The sequence below is a fragment of the Cygnus atratus genome, chromosome 1 (genome assembly GCF_013377495.2).
Source record: "Cygnus atratus isolate AKBS03 ecotype Queensland, Australia chromosome 1, CAtr_DNAZoo_HiC_assembly, whole genome shotgun sequence".
NCBI lineage: Eukaryota > Metazoa > Chordata > Aves > Anseriformes > Anatidae > Cygnus > Cygnus atratus.
The window spans coordinates 49,444,663-49,456,930 of NC_066362.1; positions in this window are offsets into that span (position 1 = coordinate 49,444,663).

Consider the following 12,268-nt stretch of genomic DNA (forward strand, 5'->3'; position numbering starts at 1 on the left):
CAAAGGTCTACTTCATTTTCACTGGTTAAGAGCAGCAATTTAAAAGCCACGTGAAAATTAAGAAGCAATAGTGGCGATTGTGGAGCATCAAGGCAATGCTCTTTGCAGTTCATTGAGAAGGGCCAGTTATATGTTGCACAAGCACATTTCCCAGAATATCTTGGCGGACTGTTCCCATGCAGCACGTTATGTTAGATTAATTTAAAGATAGAAAAAGCATGGCTAACTTTAACAAGATCTGCATCCAACAACGTGACAAGAAATACGATTCCAGAGAATGGTAAAGTGAAAAATGTCCAGAAGATGAGGCACTTGGCTGCAATGGCTACTTACTTAATTAGCAATATCCCTGAACTAATAAAATCACCATACTATGAATCATCTTGCCCCAGTTCATTCAACAGAGGTGTCAATTATTCAATCAGTTGACATTTGTACATTTTTTTCCTCTACTCATGTGGTTTCTTTGTTGTTGTTTTTCTGTTGTTGTTGTTTTGTTTTGTTTGGGGATGTTTGATGTTTTTGTTGTTGTTTTTGTTGCTGGTTTTTGGTTTTTGGCCTGGGCAGCCACAGCTCTCAGTCAAATCTTTGTCTCACATGAAATAAAATACGGGATCTTCTTGGCTCCCAGTCAGCTGCATTGTTTTCATTTAATAAAAAACATCAGTGGAAAAATTCACCACTACACAAAAGCAAATAACTTGAAGCACTTTAATAATTGTGTATTAGTGCTGGCATGCTTCAAAAATAACTGCTGAACATTGCTGAGAGGACTGCAGGACTATATAATTATTTATGACAAGCTTTCAGCTTTTTTTCTAATCCTAAGTAATCAGTGTTAGTTGAAGGCCAAACTAATACTGTGAAAATAAAGGAAGAAAAGCAATAGGATACTTTTATAAGACTACTGTCCTCCATCTTCATTGACCCATGAGTGACAATGCTAAGCATCTACTGTGGGAGAACCACTGTTCAAAGGTGCTTGGACTTCAGATTTCATAATCTGAAATCCATGGCTGTAAATAGAAAGAATGAAGAACCATGAATAGAAATGAGTAGGAAACAGTTTATTCCCATTCCAGGAATACGTTCAAGTTGAGAAACAGTTTTCCATTCCATATTGGGATGAAATTGAGACCTTTCAACTTTTTCAAGAAAAAATAGAGCAAGCGAAAGCTGCAGCTTCCCCCCTCCTCCTGTTGCTCCCCTTCTGATCCTCCAAAAGAGCCAAGAAATTCGGTTGCCAGTCTCCAAGGAAAAGAAAGCAGTTCAGAAGCCTGATTTCACCAGTCTGATCCATTCACATGACTGTTCTCAGTACTTGACAATCCTGTCATGCATTGCAGAAAAGTGTCCCAACCTGCAGGCTAATTCTGAGGTCAGATAAAACTTATTATTTATACTTAAAATGGCCCACCCTAGAGCACAGATGCATTTCCAACAATCTTTTTTTCTGATGTTGACGTATTCCCACTAAATATCTCAGAGCACATTGACTCAATTTCGGTACTCACCCCCAGCCTCTCTCTGCTGCAGGGTTGAGGAGAACTCACTGATTGTTTCAGCAGACACTGCCACTAATAGGACCCTGATACACTTCCACATCTCACAGAAATGTGCATTGTACCTTTACTGTAGGAATTCATCCACAAAACTGAATGAAAAATGTGCAGATAACCTGGAGTAATACTCATACAAAGACAGCTTTCTGGAGTACACCTAGGAAACTTATTCTTACACTAAGAGTGTCCTCATTAACAGTATCCACAAGTAGTAATTCAAAGAGTAGTGTCCTGCTTGTTCCTCTATCAAAATATCGGCATTATATTTTGCTTGTATATTACTATCTTTGCTCAATTTCACTGGACTATGTGCATGTCTAAAATTCAGCTTCTCCATAACTATTTGCAATGCTGTGGCCGTTGTTTGTCATGTCTTATTCATGCTGGAAAATCAGGAAGCATGTAGAAATTGAAGTTTTTAATAATGTGCTAGCCCTTGTATTTTGTGATCAATAATAATAAAAAGATTCTTTGGAAGCATTTGAAAGATAGTCACCCTACATAATCATTGCCATTCTGTCACTTGCTGGGTCTTTTGTGACACAAAAATTAACACCAAAGTTATCAGATACTGTCACCCTGAATGTCAGGGAAAGTGAAGGTTGGAATAAAATTCCACCCCACATTTTTAATTTCCCAGACTGAACGAAGGGATCAATACACCTGTGGCTTTGGTATACAGGTTTATAAGGATCTTCATTTTACAAGAAGACACCAGTAAGAATTTGAGGAAAATAACAAAAGCTGGTAATGGCACACTTTCAGTTGCATTTGTACATGTTTGGGTGTTGCTGGAAGAAGTTAAACTATTGCAATGCTCAGTGAAATATGCTGTGAACACAACTGGGTGAATCATTACTTTATCCCTGTTGTGTTTCTGGTGAAGCTTCTGAAACATTTCAGCCCAGGCAGTAAAAACAGCATGAATCTGAATTAATAAATTATTTCGTTTTGTTGGGAAAGCTGTATATGTGACTGAAGTAAACTGGAGCATCTGCTATATCTACAAAGTTGGACAAAAGAAACCTCTTCCACTTCCTCCACGCCTTGCAGACAGAGAAGAAATGGGACAAATACAAGATGAAGTTCAGTACTTGAAAAAGGTTTCAGGTGCCCATAGATCCTTATCCAACAAGATTGCTAGACGTGCTTTGCTGCTTAATTCCTATTGACTTTTCATTGAGTGTCCTTAAATTCTGCTCCATTAGCATAGAATTTCATATTTTGCAGAAAGGCAGAGCCTGCCCTGAGGAAAGCATTTTTATAGCTCATATTTCCTGATGTTAGATTTGCTATAAGCTATGTTTCAGAGGAGGCTGGGAGTGGGAGGAATGCACTGTAAATATGAGGGTCCTGCAGTCAGCTGCAATGAGTTTTGTCTCTGGGGAAGTAAAGTCAGAAATGTTGAGTAGCCCTTCCTATTTAGAGAATGAATCATAGAATGTTTTGGGTTGGAAGGGACCTTAAGTATCATCTAACTCCAGCCCCTGCCATAAGGGGTGAAGTGCAGTTAGTTGTTTATACTTCACTTGGTAGTTGCCAGGGAGATAGGAAAAGAATCCTGATCAAAAACCTGTTAAGTTCTTGGTGTCTGATGGCATGTGGATGATAGGAGTCAGGCATCTGTGTGGCTGTAACAATGATATAAGACATGATGACCAAGGATAGGTCTGCCACTAAGAAACATGCTTGAAACCCTTTCTCCCCGTTTATATTAAAATGCAGATACAAGTAGTCATAATAGCAATCCGGAATGGAGGAGCTGCCAAAAGCCTTACAAGTCTCTTAAGACTTGCAGCAGATTGCTACAGAGAACAGGAATGGTTCTTATTGAGGTCATCAGTTTTGCTAGGCTGTTTCTATATCTGGTCAGACCAGAAGATGAAACAGGAATGCACAAAGGAACATTATACTGCTGTGTCTTCCAAGAGATCTGAACTGCAGAGGATTGTGCCTAGCAAAGACATCATTGGTGACAGCTTCTAGGAATTGAGAGCTTCCAGCTTCTCTCCTGGGCTTTCTCACACTATGACAACTAGTGGAAGAGCTGTCAGAGGACACACAGACATTTGAGTAGTCTCCTAGGACATGTAATCCCAAGATGCTTCAGGTTCTACATTAAGTGCTAAAACTTTTGGAAATCAAGATTGTTATGCTTATAGTACAATGACACTGTTAAGGCAGTAAATATAGACTGGAACTGAAAACTATCTGTCCACAGCCATATTAAGGACATCTGTGTTATTAATTCTTCAGCTAGTTTTTGTTCCAGAGAAGGTTTAGGGCAACAGCCACTTCTGTATACTGTCACACACCTTGCCAGACTGTTTCCATATTTTCACTTACTTTCTAGAGTAGGGACAAACTGTGATAACTCAGCTCAGGTCAAATCAGACTGACTCTGACTCCTGATGTCTCGTTGTGGTGACTCTGTGTGCATAAGTACCTGTGCTCTCACCTTTTCTGTCCCTGCACAGTAACAGAGCAATGCAAGATGGTGTTGTTGTTTCCAGCTATTCTGCACAGTAGAGGGCAAAAAGGGAGCATGGGCTTCACTTGCTTCTCTCTGCACTAGGAAGCCCAGATGGCCAGCTGGGTATGCAGATAACACCTTATTTCATAAAGAAGCATCTCAGCTACAGTTGTTTGCATGCTGGAGCACTTAGAGATGAATCCTTCCCAGATTCTTTCCTGGGAAAAGAGGTCTCAACACTGTTTCCCATCTGGGCCTCTGACCGACTTCCACAATAGTCCAGTGTGATTAATCAGTATTGCTCTGGCGGCTGGGGGGAACACGCATTATACTCTTTCCAAACAATATCAAATATTGTATTAATTGTGTAAATGGTAGTTTCCATTCTTGAGCGTGTTTGAAGAGCAACAGCTTTTTTGTTGTTGTTTCTTTTTTTTTTTTTTTTTAAATTCAGATTGATTTAAGTAGAATCTGAATTTTGTTTTATTGTTTTGTTTTGTTTTGTTTTTCTCCAAGGTACAGCAGCTGTGTAAGAGAACATTTCACCATAAAGATCAGGATGATTCACTGCATTTCTCCTGAGTACAGATTGTTGACTTCTCCCACACAGTCTTCATAAATTATGAAAGAAATTTGAAAAGCTCTACAATATATGTTTTTGATTGTTCCTGGTTTACAAAAGTTAAGTTAGACCTCAAGTCTTTATTTATAATACAACAGTTTAAAATGCATCAGATAAATAAAAGCTACACTCTTAGGTGTCTCAAAGTAACAGTGGAGCCATGGCATGATTTAAACAGGAGAGGCAATGAGTTCAGCCTCAGAAACTCACCTTCCCTTTGTGAGGCCTGAGACTACTGAGTACCTTTGGGTCTTGGGACCTGTTCCTCAGCTCTTACATAAAGAAAAGAAAAGTGGGATTGTGCTAAATTTCCATGTTCAAGTGAACTAAAAACTAATCTCCTTTAACTCACTACACCAACTATTCTCAAACAAGAGTTTAACTGTGAAAATGAAAACAGTTATCTACAAAAACATCCGGCGTCATGTATGTAATTACTAATCTATGAGAACAACAAAGAGAAGCAGAAGGCTAGGTGTCTATACCAGCAGTAGGACTTGTTTTTCTCTTCCCAACATTTGCTTTTTCTACACAATGTATATTTAGTACAAGAAACCAGCTAGTAAAACTTGCCTGAAACAAGATTTGGTTCCATGTTTCAGACTACAAGTGAAATGTCAGAAGTAATTCATTCAGGAGGTGGCAGGATCCCTGCAGGGTGGTTCAGCCCTCAGTTAGAATAATAAATAAATAATCCCAGAAGCCTTTTTTTTTTTTTAAAAAAAAAAAAAAAAAAAACACTACAGGCAACATGAGAAGGTTACCAGAATGCAGAATGTTGTAGACTTAAAGTGCATCCTTCTGTGGTTACTGTAGTAAACTGCAATATATTACACTGTAATTCTGTCAACAATTATTTTCAATCATTCCTTGAGACTTGTAGGCATTCAAGCCTAATTCTTCCCTATAACAAAATAAAGATAGCTTAAGAAAAACATAAATTCAAAACAAAATCTAACTTAATTAATCATGTATGGTGGGAAGGTGGTCTGCATTTGAGTGATGTACAGGCTCCTAGCATTCAGCTGCAGTGAGTTTTTACTAGGGAACAACTGAAATATCATTATCTTTTCAACTTGCAATGTCACACTTGTTAGAGCAGGGGCTGAAATACCTTGGACCAGCAAATGCTGAGGCAACTTCACAAACATAATCTTTGAAATCAAGGCTTTTGAGATGAAATTCCTGAGCTGTTTAACAAAGAAGAAAGTTCAAGGTCTCATCTCATAAAAATGCAAAGATCCCAATGATCAGGTCTTCAGCAGCAATAGGGTTTCAAAATATTTTGAACAAATGGCAGAATAAGCTGAGACAGGAACTTGTAGCAAGGAAAATATATGTCCTGTTCATCTCTGGTTCTGCCATGGACTGGGGACACATGGACTGTACATTTTCTGTTTAGATAATAAGAGAAACTGAGATTTGGGATTGCAGGGTTCAGTCCCAACTGACAGAGAGGCATGTGGAATAATATTTACAAACTTCCTTTCCTTTCCTTTCCTTTCCTTTCCTTTCCTTTCCTTTCCTTTCCTTTCCTTTCCTTTCCTTTCCTTTCCTTTCCTTTCCTTTCCTTTCCTTCCCGCCCCTTCCCGCCCCTTCTCGCCCCTTCCCTTCCCGCCCCTGACCCTGACCCTGACCCTGACCCTGCCTTGCCTTTCCCTGCCTTGCCTTTCCTTGCCTTGCCTTGCCTGGCCTGGCCTTGCCTTGCCTCGCCTTGCCTTGCCTCACCTTTGCCTCGCCTCGCCTCGCCTTTCTTCCATATTGCCAGTTCTTCCAGTCCTGCTCCCTGCTCTCTTTTCTTTAATTCTTCTCTTCTTACTTGATCCAGAGAACTTTTCTTGCTTTAATCTGGGTAGGAGGATTGGCAGCAAGAGGAGCATTGGAAACACAGTCTCTTGGTTTGCAGTTTCAGTGCCAGGGAAAGAACTTTAAAGAATTGTTTCAAGGAAGAATACGTGCTTATTGCTCTATGAAAGAAGTTCAGTTAGGGTGGGAGCTCATGGAGAACAGTCATTATAGGCAATATCCAGAGGGCACAAATGTCAAATCCTAGTAATTTTTTGCTGAAATTAGCTATTGACCACATGCTCCTCAATGATGCAATACCTTCCTACACAGGCGCATTATAGATGATATTAAGTTTGCTTTTACTCTTTCTCTTTGTTGTACCTCTGCCACAGTAAGCACTCAAAACTTATGGCATCCCAGTAATGATGCAGCTCTTCAACAATTTTCATCTTAATCATCTTTTTGTTTTGCATGGAAAAAACATTAGCAACTCTAAAGACTGGCACTTCCTCTCCTAACTTTAACTTAGAAGTTGAGAATCCAATCTAGTTAGGTGTCTTTTATTTAATTAATAACATAATTTTAATGTTGAGTATAAATGAACAATGAATACTTCAGAAGCATAAAGTGGAAAAATTAACTTTGACCTCAGGAAAAGTATTTTTAAATATATTTGGCACTGCCGATTGGGAAATCTTTTAGAAAATGGGCTGCCTTGTTCAATGGAATCGTAACTTAATAGTACAGATATTTCTCCTATTCTTCACTCTGGCTTTCACCCTGAAGTTGATGTTTTGCCTTAGGTGTAGAATCTACCCCCAGCCTCTCTTATCATACAACAATTGAGGTTGAGAAGGATGTCTGGTAGTCTTCTAGTCCAATCTAGTTCATCTAGACCACTTCTTGAAGTGGTCCATTTAAAACAGGTTGGTCAGAGACACTCTGAGTTTTCAGTATCCCCAAGGATGGAGATTCTCTGAGCAACTTCTTCCAATATTTGACCATGATCACAGGGGAAAAGAATGTTCCTTTTATGGAATTCGTGGTCAAATATATATATATATAGCAGCAAATGAACAGAAAGCCCTGATTTTCACTTATGTTATAGTTTCTTCCTTTATTACACAAGCATCTTGCCTGGCGAAACTAATAAAGGAAAAGATTTTATAGCTCACAAATATCTCCTCCATTGAAGCACCCATTTCAGTATGTCTGTGCTTTTCCCAATATAATATGAGATTCTGCAATTGCCTTTGGAGGTATTTCTGTGCTGTGAAATCAAAGTTACTTCTTGTTATGATGGAAAGAACTTATTATTTTAACATTTAACATGTCCAAACAAATATTAGCATCACAATCTACTCTACTAGTCCAGGATAACCTGTTCATATGTCTATATCATCAGCGGAGTAAGCTGAGTACATACACAGCTTTGCAGAGCAAAAAGAATAAGTTTTCATTCACTTCTTCATTGTCCCTTTCCCTTAAAGTAGTATGGGATCTTTTTTAACCCTTTCTTAAGCCTCCTGTAAACCCTTTGTCAGATTAGATAGCCCTCTCTGGAATGTTAAGTCAAATTTGATTTTTTTTTTTTCTGTCTTGTTCATACATGTAAAGTACTTTCTACCACACTTAGATTTGATATATACTGCTTTGACAAAAGGAGACATAATTATTACTCTTGAAAATTCTGTGCCTGGAATAATTTATGTCTTAACAAACTCTGAGAGAAAAAGGTGTTGGGTTTTTGGTGTTTTGTTGTTATTGTTGTTGTCATTGCTGTTGTTGTGGGATTTATTTATTTATTTTTTGGTTGGTTGGTTGTCTTATTAGTGGGTCAATCTGTAAAACTTCTCAGTAAAGTACTCCATGTGTTATACTACATTTGTTTTTCAGATAAAAAACTTTTCTGAATGAATTTCAGTAGCAAATAAGACAGATATTTAATATAAATTTTAATGCAGTTCCGTACTTCTTTTTTTCACATAATTTACTGTTTGCATTTAGGACTGAAAGAGTCAGCTCGTTACAGATCTAGTTTATTTGTAGCCTCTTCTACAGAATACTTCACTCTATGGGATCTGATCACCTCTCAGGAATCATGAGTATATTTGAGGTGATGAAATGGTTACAGAGTTTATCCCTCATTAAGACTTTTTTTTTTTTTTTGTATCTAAGTTCAGACCTAAAGATGTATTTTTATCACTACTTTCTGTAACATATTTCTGAGAAGAGATGAGAGTGCTTTTCAGAGTCTGACCACAGCAGAATCACTACAAATTATGTCCAAAATGAACTCTGATTTCTGGTAGTGTTGAATGTCTGCAGCTTCCATTAGCTTCAGCTGGTGATGAGGATAATTTGCACCTGAACATTGTGTTTTAAAACTGGAATTCCTCCTTGTATTCCACATGAATATTTGTAAGCTGGATATTTATGATCAGTGAAGGCCCATCTCATACAAAGCATGTTAATCTCACACTGTCATGATTGTGTCTGTGTGACCTCAGGGATAGTCTGGGGTAACCATCTGTTATTGGCACCTCCACTAGAGTGCTTGAAAGTTAGATTAGATTAACTTAATTCTCAATTCTCTGTCCCAATTTAGCACTGAAAAAAAAAAAAAAAAGAAAAAAGAAAAAAAAAAGAAAAGAAAAAAAGAAAACCTACAGCTTTGGTGCCCATTTCAACAGCCCACAGGCTGTTGGAAGTGTATGGAAGGGTCAGAATCCATCTCTCCTGATTTTTTTGTCCAGTCACAGGGAGCAAATTGTCCATTCTTCCACCTCATTTATTACACGAAGCCTCCAGTTTGAATTCATCCCTCATCCATGATTGCTGACTTCTGTTACCCTTTCATAGATATATCATGTCTACCATCACTGAAGGCACTGATCCGTATTGTCCTATGTGGCAAGTAAAAGGTCTTTTCAAGGTCAAACTGACAAGATTCACAGCCGTTAGTTATCAGAGACCAAAAATAAAGATGAGCTGAATATAGCAAATAGGATTTATTTGGGTATCAACTATCACCTCAAAATAGCAGAAGACATGGTTGCTGAGAGAAAGAGATACAAATATAGTTTAGACACCTTATATAGTTTTATAAATAACAAGATAAATTTATATACAGACAGCTATTACATAGGTTTGCCACTATAAGGATCTCTGTCTGGTTCTCTCCATATAGAGAGTCACATACTTGTGAGACAGCAAACTAGTATGGGGTAGTCAGAAAATGTGACTGGCCTACATCTGAAACACTGTTATTGCTCATTAGCGTCCTGGGCATTAGTGATTTAAGTGGCCCAAATATGACAATTAAGTTCTCCAAGTTTTCTCTATCACAGTGTAGTTAAGGAACACCTCCAACATAGTATGTGTAGCCTGCACCAACAATATAAATTGTCTTTACTTAGTAGGTCTGCAAAGTCTGACAGGTATACCCATTTTTCAAAAATGTGGACTTTTGTTATTTCTACAAATAAAATTAATTTTCTCTTTCTAGGTCAATGTTTTTTAAATGTAGAATACAACTACAGAAACTATACTAGGGACAACTAGTAGGATATAGTGATAGACTTGGAACTGTATAGTTGGCATCAATGATAATTTATATTAGTGAGTAATGCAGACCAAAGGAACAAATGGAAGGTAAAAAATTAAAAGATTATATAGCAAACTATTTAAACAAAGCATCTCCATGGGAATTATATGGTATCTGACTTTTTCAGACTTTTAAAAAAGGTTACACTTTGCCATGATTTTTGTTTCCTCACTGTGTTTGAGTAATGGCCATTATTTGCATTGAAATAAGTATGCTCCCACACCACAGTATTTGTAAGTTAATAAAAATATCTTGGCCAACCAAGCTGAATTCTGAAAACTGTTTAAACTCTCTAAAGCCAATTAAAAAGTACACACTTTAAAATTCCTTATTTGGCACACTAGAGAAAGGAACAGAAACAATAGACTATGAGCCTGAAGACCAATTATAAAATGCAAATATAGAGAACGAAAAGTGATACATTTTATATTGAAGAAGAAGAAGAAGAAGAAGAAGAAGAAGAAGAAGAAGAAAGAAGAAAGAAGAAAGAAAAAAAATCACCGGAGAGCAATAAACAAATAGAATCATAGAATCATAGAATATCCTGAGTTGGAAGGGACCCATAAGGATCATCAAGTCCAACTCCTGGCACCGCACAGGTCTACCCAAAAGTTTAGACCATGTGGCTAAGTGCACAGTCCAATCTCTTCTTAAATTCAGACAGGCTTGGTGCAGTGACTACTTCACTGGGGAGCCTGTTCCAGTGTGCGACCACCCTCTCGGTGAAGAACCTCTCCCTGATGTCCAGCCTAAACTTCCCCTGCCTCAGCTTCACACCGTGCCCACGGGTCCTGTCACTGGTGATAACAGAGAATAGGTCACCTGCTTCTCCACTCCCCCTCACAAGGAAGTTGTAGACTGTGGTGAGGTCCCCCCTCAGCCTCCTCTTCTCCAGGCTGAACAGGCCAAGTGACCTCAGCCGCTCCTGATATGTCTTCCCCTCTAGGCCCTTCACCATCTTCGTCGCCCTCCTCTGGACACTCTCCAACAGTTTAATGTCCTTTTTTTGTACTGTGGTGCCCAGAACTGCACACAGTACTCGAGGTGAGGCCGCACCAGCACAGAGTAGAGTGGGACAATCACTTCCCTCGACCGACTAGCAATGCCATGCTTGATGCATCCCAGGATACGGTTGGCCCTCCTGGCTGCCAGGGCACACTGCTGGCTCATATTCAACTTGCTGTCAACCACAACCCCTAGATCCCTCTCTGTGGGGCTGCTCTCCAGCGTCACGTCACCCAGTCTGTACATATAGCCAGGGTTGCCCTGTCCCAGGTGCAGAACCCGGCACTTGCTTTTGTTAAACTTCATGTGGTTGGTGATCGCCCGGCTCTCCAGTCTGTCCAGAATAAATAAAATCAAAAAATCAACTCAGAGACAAAGACTAAACCATCAAGTTCTATAATATGAAAACTATCACCTCTTTTACTGGATTTAAAACGTTTTCTATTAAGAGAAATATCACTTGGATGGAAGCTGAGACCAAGAAAGGATGTGACTATCAAATAAATTTAGTATCTCAGCAGTGTAGTTACAAGTCATATGATAAAAGTTATTATTGACTTGGTGGAAACTGACTCTATTTTGATAAATTTTAAGGAATAAACCTCTGGCCAGTACTGGTGCTTCTGGTTAAGGGTGTCTTCCTTTTTCAGTCTGACTCAGAGCTTACCGAAACACATTTTGAACACACTAGTACAGACAATGTCTCACACTAATGTTCTCAATATTGCCAAAATTGGTGAAAATAAATAGTAGAAAATGTCCCAAGTGTAGCTTTAAGAAAAGTGGACTGTTCTGACAGGTAAGTGTTATTTTCCATAGTGTATATTTTTACCTATCTGTAGGTGGGAAGCTATAAACAATTAAGCATAAGGAGATCTGAGCTAGGCTTTATTTTGTATTCCTGTTCATTTGCATGTTACAGAAATAAAAAGATCAGAAATAGGAAGTGATAACCTGTGTCGGGACCTCTGTACATATTTCAAAGCAATCTTAAGTTGTTAATGTCACAGTAGAACCAAACACCAACAAAACAGGACTTCAATTAAGACCGAACTCCAACACATAAACAGAGGTAAGAAAAGACAAATATGGAAATTATTTTTTTTTTTTTTTAGTCAAAGTGTAGTGAACTGTTTTCAAACGCAATTATTGTTTCAGATAATTCAGTTCAGACTATCCCAGAGGAAAAGCAGATTCATAGAAAGGAGCAG